Here is a 24,490-nt window from a genome sequence, read left to right on the forward strand (position 1 = left end):
GTCTGTTATATTGTAGTTTGTGGTTGATAAGGTCTTTTATCTTGATTAGCAGGAGAGAGTGCAATATGGAGCACTCTATAGATCAGCAGTTCTCTATCATTTTTCAATTTGTAATTATCAAACTGCCTGACTGAGAGGCGGGATAACTAGGATCATCTTTCCCAGACTTATAAGAAGAATTACCTGGAGGCCTCATTAAATATACAAATTCCCAGCTCCACCCAGATCCTGGTAAATGTGAGCCTCCAGGGAAGTACTGTGGATATTCATAGTTTGAAGGTAATTGTGTTAGCTGACGGTTTTGAGGATTTATAATTCAACTTTGCCATTGTCTGTGTTGAGATGACATGTTATTTCACCATGTCTAAACATGCTTACTTTTCTGTAAAAGCAAGGTGATGATAGTATCTCCTTCTGGATACTATTTTGAACATTAAATGACAAAATGTGTGCAAAACAATTATCATGGTGCTTGGCAGAAATGCTGGATTTGCATCAGCTACTTCTGCACCTGCTACTGATGTTGTCATTTTACCTAGTGAACGCTGATGCTCTGGGTCCTCCTAATTGGAGGAAATAATACATATAAATGATATAGAGAAGTTTCAAGGGAAAATAAGAGGAAAGGAAGCTCTGACAGGTTGGAAAAGGGCTGAGGCAGTCTGGGTTAGAGAGATGGACTAGATTGATCCTATGTAGAGAGAGGACCTAGATAGATCCTAGGCAACAGAACAGTCACTTCTGTTCACATACATGCTCCAGGTTTTTGTTTTGCCTTCCTGCTTACTCCCCTTATGGGAATAAGGGACTTGGCTCGTTTGCCTTGATAAAAAATGTTTTTGTAGGAACTAAGACGTGATACAGTTTAACTGGTCGATAATATTATTTTCATTTTGGATGTGCTGATAAAGAAGATATTATTGCTTTGCATGAACGGGGCCATCAGAAAAGCAAATATGTGTAGTTCTCATAACATCAAATTTATTCATTACTATTTATTGAGCACTGACTCTTTGGTAGGCACTGTTTTAAACACAAAGGATGTATCAGTGAGTACAAGAATAGGAGAGGAAAACGCTCCTGCCCTCACGGAGTTTTTGTTCTTGTGTGTATGTAAATACATACATAAGTAAGTTATGTAATGATAATGAGAAAAGCAAGTGTGTGTGTATGTAAATACATACATAAGTAAATTATGTAATGATAATGAGAAAAACAAGCAAGGCAGGAGGAATGGGAGTATAGGCTGTGTGTGTGTGCTGGAGGGAAGGACAGAGAAAATGAAGCCAGGATTATGTAGGGCCCTGGTAAAGACTTTGACTTCAAGTTATATAGGAATTTTATAAAACATTTTGAACCAATAATATTTTCAGAGAATCTCTCTGGCTTCTGGACAATGAATTCCAGGAAGGCAAAGTCCCTCTTCAGGTAGGAGACTATTATAATAAACTAAGAGAGAGCTAATGACAGCCTGGGCTAGGGTAGTAGCAGTAGAGAAGATGAAGAGTGATCAGATTCTGGATATACTTTATGGGTAGAGACAACAGAACTTGTTAGATAGATTGGAATTGGGGATTGACAGAAAGATAAAAATCAAGAAGAACTCAATCTAAGCAACTGAAAGTTAGGAGTTGCCATCCCTCTGAGATGGAATAAAGTATAGAGAGGCAAGTTTTTATGGGTAAAGTAGGAGTCAGATTTTAGGCCTAAGTCAGACCTCTTAGCCATCAATGTGGACATGTTGAGAATGAGAAGCAGGCAGTTGTATATGCGAAGGTCTGAAATTCAGGGTAGGGATTTGAGCCAGAGACATAAATTTAATGCCAAGACCAAATGGGATCACCAGTAGAACGTATAGGAGACTGGACCACGGAAAGAGTTCTGGGACTTGGAACCTATATATAAGAGGGTAAGGAGATGAAAAAAAATCATCTCAGAAGACTGAGAGGAGCAGCCAATGAGCTGGAGGAAAACCAGAACAGTGTATGTCCTGCAAGTCAAGGGAAGACATTTTGTCAAGAAGAGAGTGATCAACTGTGTCAAATGGTACTGAGAACAAGATGTGTATTTTATTCACCACTGGATTTAGCAAAGTGACAATCATTGGTGAAAACCATGAGAGCAATTTAAGTGGACTAGTGCTGTAAATAACAGGATTAGTGTAGATTCAGGAGAGAATGAGAGTGGTGAAATGAGAGAGAAAATGAATGTGTGTTGCAGGAGGCAGGGGGATCTTACTTTTGAGAACTTCTCTAACACACACCCAAACATTCATACTCTTCTGCAGTCTCAGTTTCTATACCCCAGTCAATGAAGCAAAGGCCCAAGACTTTAGACAAACCAGACTACTGACAGCTCCCCAAAGCCCCATGGTTCTTAATGCATCTAGCTACAGATAAGATTTTTTTTTGCTTTCATTTTTCATGTTAGAAAGGAAGGAAGAAAGGAGGGAGGGAAAGAAGGAAGAAAGGAAGGAGGGAAGTAAGGAAGGAAGGAAGATAGAAAGAAGATAGGAAGGAAGGAAGAAGAAAGAGAAATAATAACTATATATTTTTGGCAAATTTTTTTTTTCACCTGCTTCCTCCTTTAATCTCATTTGATGTTTATAACAGTCATTTGAAATGGGTATTATTTCTTCTTTCCAGATGGGGAAACTGCAATTAGAGAGATTAAATAGTCTGTTCAAGATCTCAGAGCTCATAAGAGACTGAATCACTTCAAACTGAGATCTAGCAGACCTCAAAATACCAATTTTACAGATTTATCTGAAATAGGAAATTCTTGATAAGCCCATAGTTTGACTCAGCCTTGGAAACATGGCTTCAGGCCCTTTCTCATCTGCCTGGAAGATCTCATCACCTATTTGGCAATTCATTTCAATCATATGTGATTATTAAGTTCTCTGTGTTCCCTTTATGGTAAACATACATTTCTCATATTTATACAGAATTTCAGAGTGAAATGTATTTTGCTATAAAATTGGCCATGATAATTATTCAAGAAAAAATGAATAATCTTATGTAGAATGCTATCTAAAGTTGTGTTAAATTTACTGGATATATCAATAGATAGAAATAAGCCATTTTCTGAGACAGAAATTACAGAAGAAATTACAGAAGGAGTCACATAATTTTACCCTTAAGATGAGGTTAACAGAAGGGCTTCAGTCGGCACAAACATTTTTAATATACATGGGTCAGAAACTGCAACAGGTTGCAGCTGACCAAGGGCTCCTGGGACAAACATAACCTGCTTTTATATTTGTAAATGCTTAGATCTCCTCTTAGCTCAGCTTTGGGTTTCTTGACTCCTCCCATTTGGGATATCTTGTTTATTCATACTAAATGGCAAAGTGTTAGAAAAGTGAATTCCTCTGCCGTATTTGGTTCCTTGAACCTCAAAGCTTCTTAGAGAAATGCTGATTCTGCTTTCTCAGGAGGAATAACTTTCCCAGCAGTATTTCCACCAACTTCTTCCTGGATAAAGAAAGATTTTTAGGGTTCTCCTTGAAATAAAAATGACTTGAACCAAAATTGATTGAATAGATTAGGGGAATACAGGTATATCTTAACAATCAAACAGATATGTTAGCTACCAGTTCTTTACAAATGGTGTGTGGTGGAAAAGAAAAATGGCTGTGAAAAGTTAGGTAGATGAGCTAACAAAAGATAAATGCTCTGGAACACACATAGTTCTTCATAGTCAAATAATCAGAGCCATTTTAGACATGTTGTCTTTGGAAAATAAACACTCAACTAAAAAATATGATCAACAAATATTTCTTGAGTATACACCAACCAAATAATAAGTTAGATGAGTTTCCTCATAGAATTCCCAGCCTAGTGGAGGAGATAAACTGGGTGATAACGTAAAAGTCATAATTCCTCCCATGCGATCTTACGAAGTGATTATCTCCACCAATCTCACCCCGAAAGTCAGAGACGCTCCTGTTTAATAGTGTCATTATCAACATGAGATATGCTTTGAAGAAGGAAAGGGAAAATAAAATCATATTTATGGTTTCTTTTACCAAACTGGAAATCAGCTTGAAAGAGTTCAGTAAAACTAAACATGAAATTGAAAGTTATAGTTAATCCATAAATTTGGTAACTGAGAGGACAACAGTAGAGTAAGGAACATGGAAAGAGTATGCAAAAGTTGAATTAAGTATACTTATTTATAGAACATTTGTGTAAAATAGAAATAAATTGTTCTCATCAGAGAGGGGAAAAAAATTCTTACCATTGAAAGTCAGATCCATGACTCAATTTTTGTAGGTTTTTATTTCCCCTCTCAATCAGTTTTTTCCTTTCATTGTCTCTCTGAGGTTTGGTAAAAAGGTCATCCAAGACATGTGGTTTTCTTTTCTTATTTCTTCCCTCATTTGGGGATGTTCACAACTAGGTTTATTGGGCAATATTCACTTATTCATAACCTACTAATCTTTCCTTTGTGGTATCCTCTTCCTTCAGAGGATTCATGATATTTTTATAAAGTTTAAAAAACCATTTTTTTCCTAGACTCCTGAAAGAAATATTGTCAAAAAATAGGAGTTATTAGTAAAATAATTAATTACTTTTTCACCAAAGGTTCCATCCTCTATTACCCAAGAATATATTTCACGTATTTTATGGTTAGACGATCATAGTCCTGATCACTATATCTTAAGTACTGACAAGTTTTTCTTATTCAAATAGACATGTACTTCCTTGTCATAATTGTTTTAAAGATGACTTCCTCCTTCACATTTGTAAAGAATGATTATCTAAATGTCATCTGTTTAGTAGTGCTAATATTATATTTTAGTGCTTCTTTTGAATGCTTAGCCTTTAGTATTTTATAAGCTGAAGACGGCTCTTATGCAATTGTTTTTACCTGTTAAGTCACTATTTCCACATTAATAATAGGGTAAAGATATCAGGCTTCAGTTTAGATTATGAAAGTTCCTAATGTCTTTTCCACATTGACTTCAAGCAAGGAGAAGACTTCCTCTCTTGTTTTCATGGGAATTTTATGAATTCCAATATGTATATTTTTCCAGCTGTAGTATTTTATTTGCAGTTGGAAATTAAGAGTTAAGATATCACTTTTCTTGTGAAAAATTGTTGAATACCAAGTCCTAGCAGTCAAAGCTGATTTCAGCTACTCAAGTGGTATGATTTTTTTCATGTATAACTTAGAATTTTTAAAAATTCTCTTCAGTTATTTACATTGACACTTCAGAGTCAGGGAAACATTAGGTTATGTGTTTTTTCTCATATTAACTACCTTTTTGTAAGTATAATTACCTTTCTTGTTATATGGCCTTAAGTAGATGAGTAAGACAAATGAAAACTCTTGGCTAGTATTATTAAAATGAAGCCATTTAATTTGATACCTGTCTTAGATTGCAAGTGAGATTCCTTGATTCAAAATGTTTATGTGTCTAGAAAATAGTCACTGGTAATTCATTATAACAGCAAGTCTTTATCTTTGCTTCATCTCAGGAAAATTATTTCCCTATTATGCATTTGACAGACTAGCTCAAACTGACATGCAGGACAAAATGAAAGGTTGTGATGCTCACATGGATTTTTGGGGTCACGTGAGTTTATATTACTTCATGCTTACATTTTTATAAATTTTTGAATTTGGGCCTGTATTTCTCAGATTTAAATGTTTGTCGTGTTTCTCTCTCACATCCACTTGAAAAGTAGCATGTTACAGGTATCATGGAACAATAAGCGAAAAATAGGTATGGCTTTTTCTTAAACAACACCTTATTTTAGTTGTTGTTGAGGAATTTCTTTTTCCAAAAGAGGAGACAGTGTTTTTTTTTTAGTGGGGTGGGGCGTGCTTAAGTAGGAGTCAGAATATTGGTATGGGTCAGCTCTGCCACTAATTAGTTAAGAGGGTCACACCACCTAATCCCTGAGCTCAAGTTCTTTGTCCGTAGAGTATGAGGCAGGATGAATTAATTCTGAAGTTTTTAGAGGGGTGGGAAGTGACCTTCTTTTCTCTGCCTTTATGTGCAGTTATTCATTTATATGTTTTTTTCACTGACTTTGTGGTCAATAAAGTCTATTAGGAAGATTCCTGGAAATTAGGAGGGTTAGAGTATCTGCCACTCCAGAGAACCAAATTTTGAAATTCTCCCTATTCTGAGCATCCTCTTCTTTGAAGGAACCAATCAAAAAGGTCCAGGGACAGCTATTAGATTGTAAGCCAGCTTGCAGGAGTTTATGATAGACATTCTAATCTTCAACACTGGAAAGGAATAGCCTTTATGAATGTTTAGCAATAGCAATTTAATAGCACCCCAAAGGAAGTTGCATTTAGCATCTACATGCAATGACACGAAGCTGACTGAAATGGAATTTTACTGCCTCATCACTTTAGTTTAATATAGTTTGTTTTCCCTGCCATGTCTTCTTATTTCAAGCTTCAAAATAAGGTGGGTAGACAGTTCTATAGGCAGTTTTCAATCATGTTGTCTAGGCCATCCATTTTCCATTTAACAGAGAACAGTTAATAGTACCACACTTAATATGGTGTGATACTAGTATGGTTTTAAGCTTATCTGGTATTAATATGGAGGTTTAAAAAATGTCTTGAGGAATATCCAGTCCAAAATGAAAATAATATTCTAAAAACTCAGTTCAGTTTTAGAAGTATGTATCACTCCTTGCTATTTGGAGATTTTGAGCCTTCCCTTATGCTGTCCTTGGCTTTATATCTCCCTGGTAAGCATCTTCTGAAAGTCTGCTTGTGTCATTTCTGCTTCAAACATTATTATCAAAAAAACAGGTTTAGAGTCTGCAATTGCAGGTGATTATGTTTATAGAGTTGGGAGATTAGTGTAATAATCTAAAAAACAGCACATTTTGTGTATATGCATAGATTCTAACTTCCGTAGTGAATGGATTTTTATGCTCCTAGGCTGTTATGTTACTGTCGTCAGACTCTAGTCACCCATTGATAATGACAATTGCATTGATTGCCTCAGCATCAGCTGACCTCCTGTGACTAAACATCTTCACATAGCAGACAGTTCATTCAAAAAATTGGACCTAGAATTGCTGATATGCAATTCTCTTTCAATGCCCAAAGTCCCTGTAAATTTTTGACTGAAATGTTGTATTGAGATAGAGAAATGGAGCTTTATTCCAGATGTTTAAACAGTCTTTTTTAGGCCTTCATAGGGTTTTTCATAGACATTTATTGTTACTTTTATAAGTGCCATTTAGGCTGCTTATGATTGAGAATGTAAATTCTCCCAGTCCAAATTTAAGACCAAATATAAGGACTTTTATTTAAGAATTATTGATTCTTCTTGTTTCTGTCTCCAGCCCACTTCTCTGCCACCTCAAAATAGTTTTTATTTCAGAGAGTTAATCGTGAAATGTATTAATCATGAATTGAATCAAGCCATGTGATCTCCATGCTGGTATGAAGGAGTATAAAAAGCCTATTGAACACAGTATCAAGTCAATCAAGGGACAGGGTAATAAAGTGTGTACGAGGTGAAGCTGCAGAATAAGACAAATGTGGGTTGGACTGAGTTGCAAATTGGTCACTTTTTATTGTGTGATCTTGATTAAGGTATTTCATTCCTTCAAGTCCATTTGCCACACCTTTAAAATAGTGTTGATAATAATACCTCATCAGTAGAATTTGTGTTTATAAAGACTTAAGTTTTTTAGAGAAATTTTAGGTTCACAGCAAAATTGAAAGGAAGATACAGAGATTTCCCGTATACACCCAGCCTCCACACATGCACAGCCTCCTCTGCTATCGACATCCGCCACCACAGTGGTATGTTTGTTATAACTGATGAACCTTCATTGATACATCATTACTCAAAGTCTATACTTTATGTTAGGGTTCGCTCTTGACATTGTACATTCTATGGCTTTGGACAAATATATAATGACATACATCCATCATTACAGTATCATACAGAATATTTTCACTACCCTAAAAATCCTTTCTGTTCTGCCTGTTCATGCCTTCCTCACTTCAACTCCTGGCAATCACTGATCTTTTTACTATCTGTGTAGTTTTTCCTCTTCCAGAAAGTCATGTACATGGAATTATGCAGTATGTAGCCTTTGCAGATTTGCTTATTTCATTTAGTAATATGCATTTAAGTTTCTTTCATGGTGTTTCATGGCTTCATAACTCCTTTTTTTTTTTTTTTTGGGGTTGAAGTCCATTGTCTGGATATGCCACAGCTTATTTATCCATTCTCTTTCTGAAGAACATCTTGGTTGCCTCCAAGTTTTGGCAATTATTAATAAAGCTGTTTTAATTTCATTTGAGTAAATACCAAGGAGCATGATTGCTGGATAATATGATAAGAGTTTTCTTTGTTTTGTAACAAGATGCCAAACTGCCTTCCAAAGTGCCTGTACCATTTTGCATTCCTACCAGAAATAAACAGAGTTCCTATTGCTCCACATTTGGTGTTACCAGTTTAATGGAATTTGGCCCTCCAAAGATGTGCTTTGTAGTGTTTCTGTCATGACCAAATGACATATTTTTAAAAGGCACTTATCATAGTACTTGACACATTCTAAATGTATTATTGTTATTACCTGTTCTTATTCTATTATGCCAGTCAGTGAAAAAAAAATCAGTCAAAATAGATTGTTAGACTTTTGTTTCTGGCCATTATGCACTTAGGAAAACAGACTTACCCTCCTTCCATAAACAACTGGAAACTAGGTAATATGCTTGAAATGACTGTTGTTAAGTTTTGGGCCGCAGGCAGTGTAAGACTGCAATTCCTGAGAAGGAAACAGATGGAATAAATGCTACCCAACAATAACCTGGAAGCACATTCCTGGAATGAGGTTTAGGATTTCTGCCTGGAAGTACATTCTGGAGTGAGGTTTAGGAAGGGGTTCCCAAGCAAGGCAGGTTGGTCTTAACTGAGTTGAGGAGACAGATATCAGAATTCAAAGAGGCTACATTAGTTGGCTGTTGCAAAGCAGAGTTCTGAACAGAAGAGAGCTAAGGAAAAAAAAAAAAGCTTTGGAAATCTGCATAGGAGTTCACTTGAGCCTTTGCTGCATCCTAAGTTCACATATACTTCACCAGATCAGGAAAAAAAAAACCAAAAAACCATGAGGGAGCTATAAGCTGAGGATAGCATGGAGATGTTTGAGCTATGCTCAGCCAGAATGGAGAGTCGTTTTGATCACAGAAATCATGGACAAACTCAGAATGGTCATGCCTTAGTAGTAGGGTTAAACTACACCTAGAATAAATAGAATAAATATTACTGTTACAAAAAATAAAAGCACATCTTTTCGTTTTAAAAAATTTTATTTTACTTAATTTTTAAAAATTTAACTTTTATTTTAAGTTCAGGGTTTGTTCGTGCAGGTTTGTTATATAGGTAAACTTGTGTCTTGGGGGTTTGTTGTACAGATTATTTTATCACCTATGTATTAAGCCTAGTACCCATTAGTTATTTTTTCCTAATCCTCTCCCTCCTCCCACCCTCCACTCTCAGATAGGCTCCAGTGTGTGTTGTTCTGCTCTGTGTGTCCATGTGTTCTGATCATTCAGCTCCTACTTATAAGTGAGAATATGTGGTGTTTGGTTTTCTGTTCCTGTGTTAGTTTGCTAAGAGTAATCGCCTCTAGCTCCATTCATCTTCCTGCAAAGAACATGATATCATTCTTTTTTATGGCTGCATAGTATTCCATGGTGTACATGTACCACATTTTCTTTATCCAGTCTATCATTGATGGACATCTAGATTGATTCCATGTCTTTGCTATTGTGAATGGTGCTATAGTCAACATACGCGTGCATGTGTCTTGATAATAGAACAATTTATATTCCTTTGGGTATATATCCAGTAACCGGATTGCTAGGTTGAATGGTATTTCTGTTTTTAGGTCTTTGAGATATTCTCACACTGTCTTCCACAATGGTTGACCTAATTTACACTCCTACCAACAGTGAATAATCACTTCTTTATCTCTGCAACCTCTGTGGCATCTGTTATTTTTTGACTTTTTAATAATAGCCATTCTGACTGGTGTAAGATGTATCTCATTGTGGTTTTGATTTGAATTTTCTTTTTTTTTAAATTTTTTTTTTTTTAATTATACTTTTAAGTTCTGGGGTACATGTGCAGAATGTGCAGGTTTGTTACATAGGTACACACGTCCCTTAGTGGTTTGCTGAACTCATCTACCCATTATCTACATTAGGTATTTCTCCTAATGCTATCCCTCCCCTATCTCCCCACCCCTCGACAAGCTGCGGTGTGTGATGTCCCCCTCCCTGTGTCCATGTGTTCTCATTGTTCAGCTCCCACTTATGAGTGAGAACATGTGGTGTTTGGTTTTCTGTTCTTGTGTTAGTTTGCTGTGAATGATGGTTAGATACTGGATATTAGACATTTTTTGGATGCATAGTTTGCAAAAATTTTCTCCCATTCTGTAGGTTGTCTGTTCACTCTGTTGACAGTTCCCTTTGCTACGCAGAAGCTCTTTAATTTGTCAATTTTTGCTTTTGTTGCAGTTGCTTTTGGTGTCTTCGTCATGATATCTTTGCCCTTTCCTATGTCCTAAATGGTATTGCCTGGGTTGTCTTCTATCATTTTTATAGTTTTGGGTTTTAAATTTGTCTTTAATCCACCTTGAGTTAATTTTTTATATGGTATAATGAATTCAATCTTCTTCATATGGCTAGACAGTTTTCCCAGCACCATTTGGTGAATAGGAAATCTTTTCCCCATTGCTTGTTATTGTCAGGTTTGTCAAGTACTAGATAATTGTAGATGTGCAGCCTTATTCCTGCGTTCTTTATCCTGTTCCATTGTTCTATGTATCTGTTTTGTAGCCGTACCATACTGTTTTGGTTACTGTAGCCCCGTAGTATTGTTTGAAGTTAGATAGTGTGACACCTCCAGCTTTGTTCTTTTGCTTATAATTTCCTTGGCTGCTTGTGCTCTTTTTTGGTTCCATATGGACTTTGAAGTAGTTTTTTCTAGTTTGGCGAAGAATGTCAATGGTAGTTTAATGGGAATAGCATTGAATCTATAAATTGCTTTGGGCAGTTATTTTAAGGAGTACAAGAGCAGTTTTTTTACATGGATATACTGTGTAAGTGAAGTCTGGGCTTTTAGTGTATCCATCACCTGAATAATGTACTTTGTGCACAGTAAGTAATTTCTCATGCCTCTCTCCCTCCTTTCCTCCCACCTTTCCGAGTCTCCAATGTCTATTATTCCACTTTCTATGTTGATTATTTCACTGTCTATGTACAAACGTAGACATTATTTAGCTCCCACTTATAAATGAGAACATGCAGTATTTGACTTCCGTTCCTGAGTTGTTTCACTTAAGATAATGGTCTCCAGTTTCATTCATGTTGCCCCATTAAAAGGCGGGCAAATGACATGAATAGATATTTTTCAAAAGAAGACATACGAATGGCTAAAAAGCATCTGAAAGAAAATGCTCAACATCATTAAGTACCAAAGAAATGCAATGGGGATTTCTCAGAGAACTAAAAATAGCACTACCATTTGACCCAGGAATCCCACTACTGGGTATCTACCCAAAGGAAAAGAAATCATATCAGAAAAAGATCTGCACTTGTATGTTTATCACAACACTATTTACAATAGCAAAGACAGGAAATCAACCTAAGTGTTTATTAACAGATGATTGGATAAAGAAAAATGTGAGATATATCTATATATACACACACACATATATATACACATACATATATATACACGCATATATATACATATATACGCATATATATACATATATACACACATATATACATATATACACGCATATATATACATATATACACACATATATACATATATACACGCATATATACATATATACACACATATATATACATATATATACACACATATATATACATATATATATGCACATATATCACAGAATACTACTCAGCCATAAAAGTGAATGAAATCATGCCTTTTGCAGCAACATGAATGGAATTGGAGGCCATTATTAAGTGAAAGGACTCAGAAACTGAAAGACAAGCAGCACATGTTCTTCCTTATAATTGGGAGCTAAATAATGTGTACACATTGACATAGAAGGTGGAATAAGATATTGGAGACTTGGAAAGGTGGAAGGGTGGGAGGGGTCAAGGGAATGAGAAATTACTTAATGGGTACAATGTATACTTTTTGGGTGATGGATATACTAAAATCTCAGATTTCACCATTAGGCAATATATCAGCATAACAAAACTGCACTTGTACTCCTTAAATTTATACAAAAATATCTAAACATTGAAAAGTTACAGTAAGTGTATAGTATTGTAATCTTACAGGACCACAGTCATATATGTAGTCTGCTTTTGACCAAAATTAGGCAGTGCATGAGTATACTGGCAAAAGGATAGATAGAGCAACAGAACTGAATAGAGTCTAGAAATAGACCTACACACATAAAATCAGTTGATTTTCAATAAAGAAGCCAAAGTAATTGAATAGGGAATGCCAAAATAATTGAATATCCATATAAAAACATATAAGTCTTATATGATTATGATATGCATTTATCATATACATAAATTAACTCATAGATCTAAAGATATAAAACTTGTTGAAGAAATTATATGGGGAAATCCTCACCAAACTGTGACAGTAATGATTATCTAAAAAAGATGAACCAGAAAATAATTGGTAAATTAGACTTCATAAAAATTATAAACTTTTGCTGTTATAAAGATATCATTAAGAAAATAAAAGTCAAGTTATAAAATAGATGAAAATATTCACAACACATATGTTTAACAAAACTTGTATCTAGGATGTATAAAAACTGTTACAACTCAGTAATAAGACAAATAGTCCAATCACAAGTGGCAAAAGATTTGAGCAGACACTTCAGAAAAGAAGATATTTGAGTGGTCCATTAGCACATGAAAAGCTATTAGGAAAATTCAAATTCAAATTATAAGATACCATTACACATCTACTAGAATGACTAAAATTAAAAAGACTGACAATACCATACCAAGTGCTGGTAAAAAGGTAGAGAAAGTGGAACTCATTGCTGGACGGAATATAAAATGGAATAACCATTTTGGAAAATAGTTTGGTAGTTTCTTATAAAATTCAACATTACACTTTAGCATAAAAATCAGCAATTATCCTCAATATTTATCCTTAGGGAATAAAAGTTATATATCCACACAAAACTTTAAGTACATAATTATAGCAGCTTTATTCACAGTAGTCCAAACTGGGAACAATATATATGTCTCATCAACTAGTGAAAGGATTTTTAAAATTGTGGCATAGACGTTTGAACCAGGGAGACTCCATCTTGAGTAGGGTCTGGGTAAAATAAGGCTGAGACCTAATGGGCCGCGTTCTCTGGAGGTTAGGCATTCTTAGTCACAGGAGGTCTGCACAAGATACAGGTCACAATGATTCTCCTGATAAAACAGGATGCAGTAAAGAAGCCAGACAAAATCCACCAAACAAAAGATAGCTTTGAAAGTGACCTCTGACTACCCTCACTGCTTATTATACGCCAATTATAATGCATTAGCATGCTAAGAGACATTCCTGACAGCACCATGACAGTTTACAAATGCCATGGCAACATCTGAAAGTTACCCTCTGTAGTCGAAAAAGGGTAGGGAACCCTCAGTTCCAAGAAATCCCTTCCTCTTTTCTAGGAAACCACGAATAATCCACCCCTTGTTTAGCATATCATCAAGAAATAAGTATAAGTATACTCAACGTAGTGGCTCATACTGCTACTCTGCCTATGGGTAGCCATTCTTTTATTTTTTTACGTTCTTAATAAACTTGCTTTCTCTTTATGGATTCACCTCAAATTCTTTTTTGTGTGAGGTCCAAGAACCCTCTCTTGGGTCTGGATCAGGACCCCTTTCCGGGAACAGTATATCCTATGATAGAAGGCTGTTCCTCAATAAAAAGGGAGAAACTACTGATTCTCAGCATCATGGATGAATCTCAAAGGCATTATGTTGAGCAGAAGCCAAAGAATACATGCTCAGTTATGTGAAACTCTAGAAGGAACAAACCTAATCTGGAAACAAGCAGATCAATGGTGGCCTGAGGCTTCAGTTGGTGAGGCTGTGTACAAGGGGGCATCAGAAGCTTTTGAGGAATGGTGGCAATGTTTTGTATCTTGATTATAGTGCAATATTGGTTACACAAATGTATCCATTAATCAAAACTCATCAGTTTGTCTATCCATTTATCCATCTGAAATGAAGTTTTTTATTTTATGTAAATTAGCCTCAATAAAGTTAATTACTAGAGAAAAACCAAAAAGCAAAATCATATGAGTATTTGAGTAAACTTTAACCCGCAGGCCAATTCTTTAGGATTAATGAAAAGTAGAAACTGTTTGGAATCTTAAAACTTTATAATATGCTTTCACTCAATCCCCATACTAAACCATAATTGTATATTTTATTTTTCTTATTTTATTAATAAATAAATCCTTGCTAAGCATAAATAAATTGCCCAGTCTTCCACAGTTATTAAGGTTTGAAACATCCGTCTTCTTTGTTCTTCCTACTGCTGTAATGTCAGCCTTCTGACCCATTCCGGGAAGGGAGAACAGAGGAGTGTACAGTATGAACTAATTTTTAAAGTCATCCCCGCTCCTCCTTGAGAGAAATCTATGGCTTTTGAAGGCCTGAACATTCTGCCTCTAATTTTAGATAAAGCAGACTAAGAAAGAGGGGTAAGAAAGAACATGTAGGTGAGGTAGCAACATAATAGGAAGAGACCCAAAAGAAGGGCCTTTGAAGTTCCTCCTTAAATTAGGGTGTTATGATTTAAGAAAACACTAATAACATTATTTGTCCTTGGGACTTAATTAAAATCTCAAGTAACTTTTACTTAGGAAGATGTACAGAGAAGAATAATTTTGGAAATGCCTTTATGGTTGAAGAGAAAGTAACGTTAATTCTCTAATATTTATTTAACCAAGTGTTTATTTGGTGCCTCCTGATAGATCTTCTTTTTAAATAAAGTTGAATATATAGTTGGATCGGAAGAAATATGATAATATTTGATTGGAAAAGTTCTAAAAATTGTTATTGACTAACTCTGTTCTTTACTCTCATTAGGTTAGCAGTGGTAGAATTCTAGGCTTTCTATTTATCTGTCTGTCCATCTACCATCTGTCTATCTATCCGTGCATCTATTTATCTTATTTAATCCCCACTAGATTAAATGTAATATACATTATTATCCTGAGTTTACACATGAAAAAAATGAAACAATGTGAATACATGTACTACTTATATTGTTTAATTTTCTGTAATGAACACCTGCTGATTATGTAATAAAAAAGTTGAACATACTTACTTAGTTTCTGCCATAAGGTTAGTTAAATCTAATTTTTAAATGTTATGAAATTTTAAGGGAGCAATTTTTAATACTTGAAAGAACTTTAATGCTTCCATTTTGAACATATTTCACTTTAAAGGAGGGAATAATTTCTATAAAGTTGATTGTAAAATGACTTTTTATTAGTAGAATTCTATTTTTTCAATTTTTAATATTAAGTTAGAATCTGTCTTTTAAAATGTTTTGAGGTATGAAAAAAGAAAATTATTCTTAAGTTCTAACTTCTAAAACCATATTTTGCAAGGAAAAGCAGTAAAAAATGTAGTGTTAGTAGAGAAAGGAGTCTTCAGTGTTATGAAGGACAGAGCTGGAATTTTACAGAGGTTAACTTCCTAATTCATACAGTAGGCTACTAATGGCAGAGCCTTTCCACTCTGCCACACCACCTTCATGATACTAATAAAACCATCAAATTTGCAGATTGGGCATGCAATGTACCTTGTTTTGTTTATTTGTTCACAGTAGCATTCATGTCTAAAAGTACAACCAACAGTAGTCAAGAATAAGATGCACATAATGTAAACACCTGATCTACTTTTTACCAACCACCATTACCCTGGCCCCACCTCCAATAAACTGTTGCAAAGCAGGATACAAATCTACTTAGCTGGTTCTGTTTTCACTTGTGATACCGCTATCTTGTAGAAATAAACAGGTTGTTCTGGATTGAAGTAAGGAACAGGCATAAGCAAAGCAGCACCAAAAATTCAAATTGCTATAGTGAATTCACTAATTGAGGGAGTCATTCACTAGCATGGACAGAAGTCTAAGTTAGATTTTCAGCGGATACAATAGGGGTGTGGAGCTAAATTACTTGAATTTCTTCCTGAGTGTCTCTGAAATACTGGATCTGTTTTCTTCAAAAATGTATAAATTTGCTCCATGATAAATTTTGTCGCCGTTATCACCTAGCTGTCATAAGATAAATATGGAATCTGAAACACAATATCTAAGATTATTTAGAGTTTACCTTTTGGAATATGTAAGGCATTCCTCATTTGAGCAAGTTTCTAAAATAATACTGAAAATATTTCTGCCACTGAAAAATATTGCTAAGAACTAGCTTTAGAAATTAGCTTCTCTCCTATCTCCAGCTAAGCCACTTTATCTTCAGAAACATACATTTCTGAATACTAATTTGATGAAAACCATTCTAAAAATGTGAAATCACAATGAAGGTTTTCTCTGAACATCTGGCTCTGCTACCTCATGAGAGTGTTTCTCATGCAATTACATATGGTGATTCAGGCTGACACTTGAGTTGGACCACAGTTTTCATCAGGATTTTCAATATTCTTGAAGGTTAGATAAATCTTAGGAAACCCGTAGTTGACATATCCAATTTCCTCCTTGCTATAGTTTGTAGTGACCAAGGCTGATGTTAGTCTTTCCTCATAGGGAAGGGGGAATTTAGCAATGATTAGATATACACATAGGATGTAAAATTTAATGTTTGGTTTAGTTCCTATGAACTTATGAGTTATACCTAAATTATTGGGGATAAAGAAGATATAACAGTATTTTGGAAAGTTTCTCTACTTCCTAAAGAAGCTCAAGGCAGGAAATCCCATTACTTGAGTTTGTATTTATTGAAATTATTCATCTGATGTTATCTGCATGCAAATGGAACAGAAAAACTGGCCTTTCTTCAATGTAATGAAATCCTTAATTAAACCAGAATTCAGATAAACGTAACATTCAACTAATTTTCTGTCTTTTACTTCCTCCCTCCCTCTTGCTCTTCCTCTCTCCCTTTTTTCATTTCCTCCCTGTTCTTTCCTCCCTTCCTTCCTTCCTTCCTGCCTGCTCGCCTCCCTCCCTCCCTCTCTCCCTTCCTTCCTCCTTCCCTCCCTCCCTTCCTCCTTCCCTCCCTCCCTTCCTATATTTTTCCCTTCAATTTTTCTTAGTTTTTTAAAGAAAATACTTGAATGAAGAGAAAGAACAAAATGATAATATGGGAAACTTAAACATAAAAATAATATAATCTTCGCGCAAAGTCTTGGGGTTAGTAGCTTCTGACAGGGCCTGTTTATCTTGGCAACACCTTCAATGCTGTCCCAGGAAAAGCAACTTTATAATGAAAACTTTAGGGCCTGTAGGTTCCAGAACACATGTGATTCTTTGATCATCACAGATATTTACAAAATAGCAGTGTGTTTCCATATATAACATTTTTTTAATGAAAATACATAATAGTTCTCTTGTTATTCCCCAATTAAACAACAAACCACAGTTTTATTGCCTGTTTAAAATAAGTTTTTAGCTGTAATGTACTTTAGACCACATCTCATGTGGATCTTTAGAGATAAATATACCTGCTTGGAAAAGGAAAGCCCACTGGTTTGAGAAAAATGCTCTTTAGAGACGATACTCTCTTCTGATATGAAGGGGAAATAAGCTTTACATTTATCTGATTTTTATGTCATATCTAACATTCCTAAGTCAGGTTGTTCCAACGGTGTGTTGTTAGGATCATATATTCAAATTGTCATTATAATTCGATTTGTGGGAAGACTTTAGAGAGTAATGACTCCAGGAGGAGTTAGAAGTATGGCAGTGCAGGTGAAGCTGGGGCATGGGGCTACTGGATTAGGAGTGTCCTGCTGAGAAGGAGATGCTTTGGCGAAGCTGCAGAAGAGCTTATCACCAAAGCAACTGCAGTGAGAAGAGAGCGGATTATTGAATGTGGCATTTTTGGAGTGTCATCCACATTTCGGAGGGTGCAGAAGAAGCCATGCAGAGTGCCTACCAAGGAATCCCAATGATAAACTTCTAATACCCGCAGAGTGGCTGAAATGAAGTCAAGGTCCTCAACTCTTTTTCCCAGCGTCAATTCACCTGCAGTACATTCTTAATAATGAAGGGGCCTATTATGGTGGGGATTCTCGGCAGGGTAAGGCAGGGGTAGGAAGTTTAGAGCTAATCAGAATCTAGGGGAAAGTCTTGTGTTGGTTTAATTATGTCCTGGCTTGCGAGTGGGAGTGGTGAGGGGGTGGCTGTCATTGAAGCCATTGTTTAAATGAGAAGAGCTGTATCATCATTCTGCTCCAAAAGAATATTGTATATTAAAGAGGCACTTTGATTAAGCCACTGCCTGAAGTGAGCATACTTATGTACACTACCTGGTCACTAAAGTACTTTTAAAAAGTATTGGTTGTTTTATTAGTCCCTTTTCATGCTGCTGATAAAGACATACCCTAGACTGGGAAGAAAAAGAGATTTAATTGGACTTAACAGTTCCACATGGCTGGGGAGGCCTCAGAATCATGGCAGAAGGCGAAAGGCACTTCTTACATGGCAGTGGCAAGAGAAAATGAGGAAGATGCAAAAGCAGAAACCCCTGATAAAACCATCAGATCTCGTGAGACTTGTTCAGTACCACAAGAACAGCATGGGGGAAACTGCCCCCATGATTCAAATGATCTCTTAATGGGTCCCTCCCACAACACGTAGGAATTATGGGAGTACAATTCAAGAGGAGACACAAGAGGGGACACAGAGCCAAACCGTATCAGTTGTCGTTCACCAAAATGAATTGTGTGTGGAAGTTTGGGGGCAGAGAAAAATTGCTCGGTGAAATAGCGGGTGGCTTCAGTGTCTCATGTGAGGCAATGAGGGGAATCACGATTGGTGTCAATGGGAGAGCAAAACTGGAGAGAACAGGGTGAACAGAAAGTGATTTCTGAAGTAATTTTTAACTTTGTTGAGTATGTCCTACAAAATCTTTAATACATTATTCCTTGTTCACTAATGATTTTGTTGCAATTGGGTCATTTTGGGGAAAATGGTAGGAGATGGGGACAAACATTTAATTTCTCTGGGCCTGTTGTCCCACTTGTAAAATTGAGATATCATTATTCTAATCACCCAGTGGAGATAATGAAAATTTTAACTGTCTCTAAAGGAAATTTTTCAATCCTTGGAATAATTTTCTGAGAATGCATAGCCAATGGGGGAAAATGCTCCCTTCAAAAGGCTCAAATTGAAGAAAGCAAATGGAAGAAAGGGATTTTTCTTTCCATAAAAAATTACTTTTATGGCATGAAAATTATTTTTCTGCCCTTTATAACCATTGTTATTCTTCTGTATATTTTCCCAGTATACGTTTGTATTTTGTACAATTGTAAATATGCTATATAAATAATAGTGTCTTCCTTTTTCACTTTCACTTATGATAGTATCTATATTTGCATGTATCTCTGTATCTCTCTTTGCATCTTCATCTAATTATCAGTCTGTCAATAATTTTCTGTTATCTACCAATAATCTCTGTACTTAGCTTTCTAGTACTCTGAAAATTTGTTTTCCTGAAGTCCACTTTCTAGTTCTTATTTAATAACATTTTAATTTCTTTGGTTTTGATCCAGTTTGGTCTAAAGACCACAATAATTAGTGTATTTCCTAGTGCATGATCTTTATAACCATCATTTAAAAATACTTTATATAAATCTGAAAAGATCTTCCAAAATACTCACATACTCCTCTGTTGTTGAATATAGAGGTGGTAGTAAATTTCACTATTTTAAATAACTCTGTAATATATAACTTTATAACACAACTTTGTTTTTTGGATTATTTCCTTGGGAGACATGCATAAAGATGAAATCAATTGCTATAAAATTTTATGACTTTTTATAACACATAGTGTCAAACTGAGAAAGGCAAATATATTCTTGTTTTTATCTCACTATATCAAAGACATTGCTTATCTGTGCTGCAATTTTTCTTCAAATCCTAAAATTTATGTGTACATTTTGCAGCTGAAGAAATCTTCATAGACATATATTTAGTGATAAAGAATGGTTTTGCTGCTCATTTTCTCTTCTTGATTTTCCCACAACTATCCAAAAAAGCATAATGTGTTAAGGTTTATTCCAAATTAAGTACTCCAAATCTTATTTGGTCAATAAAAGTATAAATGAAAAGGCATTTTCCTATTTAATTGAATAACCAAACTCTGGTGGGATGATACTTAACCCTCATGTTGCTTGACTGGCTATGTGACTGAATAAATGAATATTGTCTACAGATACAACTGATTCTCTTCACTAAGGAAAAAAAAGGTGTTGCAAAATTGACTTTGCTGCTTGCCAGTTGAAGCCTCTCTTCCTCACCCCCACTAAATCTTCTTTCTGGGACCAATGTATCAGCCTAGAGGAATAAAGTTTCATAATGCCAAAAGGGCCAAGAGTGGCAGGCACAGAAATAATTGACTCGAGGGATTGTAACTTACGTCTCACATCTAAAGCAACAAATCAAAAAAGTTTTATCGTTATTTTGGTCTTCTTTTCCTTTTAGTTCCTAAATAAACATGATTATTTTCCTGCATCTAAAGAGGAGTTGCAATGCTAAAACTATTGATTTTGAGGATTTAAAAGTTTTTACTGGGAAAACTGGCTAGCCATATGTAGAAAGCTGAAACTGAATCCCTTCCTTACACCTTATACAAAAATTAATTCAAGATGGATTAAAGACTTACATGTTAGACCTAAAACCATAAAAACCCTAGAAGAAAACCTAGGCATTACCATTCGGGACATAGGCATGGGCAAGGACTTCATGTCTAAAACACCAAAAGCAATGGCAGCAAAAGCCAAAATTGACAAATGGGATCTAATTAAACTAAAGAGCTTCTGCACAGCAAAAGAAACTACCATCAGACCGAACAGGCAACCTACAAAATGGGAGAAAATTTTTGCAACCTTCTCATCTGACAAAGGGCTAATATCCAGAATCTACAATGAACTCAAACAAATTTACAAGAAAAAAACAACCCCATCAAAAAGTGGGCAAAGGACATGAACAGACACTTCTCAAAAGAAGACATTTATGCAGCCAAAAAACACATGAAAAAATGCTCATTATCACTGGCCATCAGAGAACTGCAAATCAAAACCACAATGAGATACCATCTCACACCAGTTAGAATGGCCATCATTAAAAAATCAGGAAACAGCAGGTGCTGGAGAGGATGTGGAGAAATAGGAACACTTTTACACTGTTGGTGGGACTGTAAACTAGTTCAACCATTGTGGAAGTCAGTGTGGCGATTCCTCAGGGATCTGGAACTAGAAATACTATTTGACCCAGCCATCCCATTACTAGGTATATACCCAAAGGATTATAAATCATGCTGCTATAAAGACACATGCACACGTATGTTTATTGCGGCACTATTCACAATAGCAAAGACTTGGAACCAACCCAAACGTCCAACAACGATAGACTGGATTAAGAAAATGTGGCACATATACACCATGGAATACTATGCAGCCATAAAAAATGATGAGTTCATGTCCTTTGTAGGGACATGGATGAAACTGGAAATCATCATTCTCAGTAAACTGTTGCAAGGACAAAAAACCAAACACCGCATGTTCTCACTCATAGGTGGGAATTGAACAATGAGAACACATGGACACAGGAAGGGGAACATTACACTCTGGAGACTGTTGTGGAGTGTGGGGAGGGGGGAGGGATAGCATTAGGAGATATACCTAATGCTAAATGACGAGTTAATGGGTGCAGCACACCAACATGGCACATGGATACATATGTAACAAACCTGCACATTGTGCACATGTACCCTAAAACCTAAAGTATAATAATAATAAAATAAAAGAAAAAAGAAAAAAAAGTTTTTACTGGATATAGACTCCTCTTTGAGAAAAAAAGCAGTGTCTTATTTTCCTAAACAGAGTAATATAAAATGAAACAAACAACCTTCTCCTCCCATTACTATCCCTGAAGAGACTATAATCATGAATATAGCAATTATTTTCTTTGTAGCAAGAAAGATCAGTGTTGCAAATTTTAGGTCATAGCTGAACATGTAAAATATGTTTTGTAATCAGAAAATTAATTATAAAGTTGAATAGTAATACTTAAAATTTATTGAAATTCTGGCAATATAAAATTAGATGCATTAATGCAAATAGATTAAAATTTCAAGAGTAAATTTTATTAAATGGTAATAAATGATAATAGTAGATGATAATAAAAGGAGGTAGATGATATAGAGTATATTTAGGTTGATATTTCATCCTCTATTAAAGTGTATTTACCAAATTCGGATTAGATGTTTTCATAGTTCATCAACTTGTGATACAGCATATATTTTAGTGTAACAGCAGATAGTTGTTTTTTCGTGTGACTTTTGATTAATGTTCTTAAAAAATAAGCTTGGTCTCACTCATGGCACTTGGATAAAGGTTGTATTTGATTTTTAGCCTATGGAATTTGTGGTAGAAGCCCAGCCAAGCATATTGCAAACTTAGCTATAGGCTATTTAGAGAGAGAACAGCAATTGGTGGCAGGAAGGACTTGTACCCCACAATCTGCTACTTAATTTTTGAGTTGTTTGTATGTGGGCCCAAAAACATAATTCATATTCATTCCATCTTTAGGTTTGAGATAGTCAATTAGTTGCAAAAATTCCTTAGTGATTAATCATTTGGAAGACAAGTGCTGTCTTTTCCATAAATGTTTATTCTTCATCTTATCATGGAAATAGTTCCTTGAAAAATTCACATTTTAAGATTAGGTAGACCTGTGCTGGACTGTCCAGTATAGTAGTCACTAGCCACTGTGGCTATTTATATTTTTATCTGAATTAACTAAAATTAAAGAAAATTAAACATTCAGTTTCTTTGTCTCACTCAGCACATTTTAAGTGCAAATATTCACAAGTGTTGTGTGGCTACTGTATTAGACAATGCAGGTGTAGAGGTATAGGACATTTTGTCATTGCGGACACTATTAGATGGTGAGGAGCTAGACTAAATATTTTACAAAATATCCCTTTTATAATTATAATCTTATATCTTGCTTGATTTTTAAAATAACAAAGAGCAAATAAATGTGAACAAAAATAGTGTGTAATAAATAAAAATGAGTTAGTTACTCTAAAAACATGAAATTTCACTTTTTATTGTGGCCTATGTGAGTTTATACTAAGAAGAAAACAGATTTTTTAGGTATTCATAAAGCAATACCCAAAAGAAACTTGATGATGTTTACAAGCTGGGCCTAGAGGCAGCATTTGAGTAGGTGCAGCCAATACTCACATTGTCTCAGGGGCAGGACAATTTCAAGGTGATCTCTGAATTATTAGTCTAGTCAATTTTTTTCCTGTCATCTTAGAATTGTAGTTTTTTTCTACTTCAATTTTTCAAAAGTTATTGAAGAATTAAAAGGAAAAATGTGGTGCTCTACCTGAATAATGATAATATTTTGCTTTCCTTTACTCAGTTTTTTTTTTTTTTTGGACAAAGTGGTAATTACATCATAGTTTCTATATTACAGAAAGATGCTTTCTTAGTCCAGATACTACACAACTATATCCTATCTAGACTTTACTTGGATTATTTCTTTTAAATTTTGGGGATATACATCAAAAAGAAAAAGAAGTCAATACAATTTTAACTTAGTTATGAATATCAGGTCACAATATATCTTTATTATTACCTCACCACACACAAAAATCATTTTAAACATAAAAGATAAAATAAAAGAGATTTTGGAAGAAAGCATGAAATAATATCTTTATAATCCTGAGGGTGGGCAAATATTTCTGAATATAAAAGAAAAAATGGTAAATGTTATTATGTTGAGATTAAGAACTTCTGTTTATCAAGACACCATGAAGAGAGTGAAAAGGCAAGACAGAATGGGAAAAAATTTGTAATACATATAACACACAAAGGATTTGTATCCAGAATATACAAATCAATAAAAAGGTCAAAATCCCAATAGAAACATGTGCAAAAGTCATAGACATAAACCTCAAAAATAGGATGTCTAACGCATATAATCAATTAATAGGAAAAGTTGTTCAGCCTAACTGCCAGGGAAATGCAAATTAAAACTGATTTCATAATACATACATCAAAATGGCAGTGATGAGAAACACTGCAAATGCCAACATTTGCACTTGCTGATTGGAGAATAAATTTGATCAAACTCCTTGGAAAGCTATTTGACATTAAAGTTGAATATATGTGGCATTAAAGTTGAATATATTTGGCATTAAAGTTGCAAGGGTATATATATATTTCACCAGCATTTCCACTCCCAGATTTATACCCA

Source organism: Nomascus leucogenys, chromosome 18 (assembly GCF_006542625.1).
Source record: "Nomascus leucogenys isolate Asia chromosome 18, Asia_NLE_v1, whole genome shotgun sequence".
Taxonomy (NCBI): Eukaryota; Metazoa; Chordata; class Mammalia; order Primates; family Hylobatidae; genus Nomascus; species Nomascus leucogenys.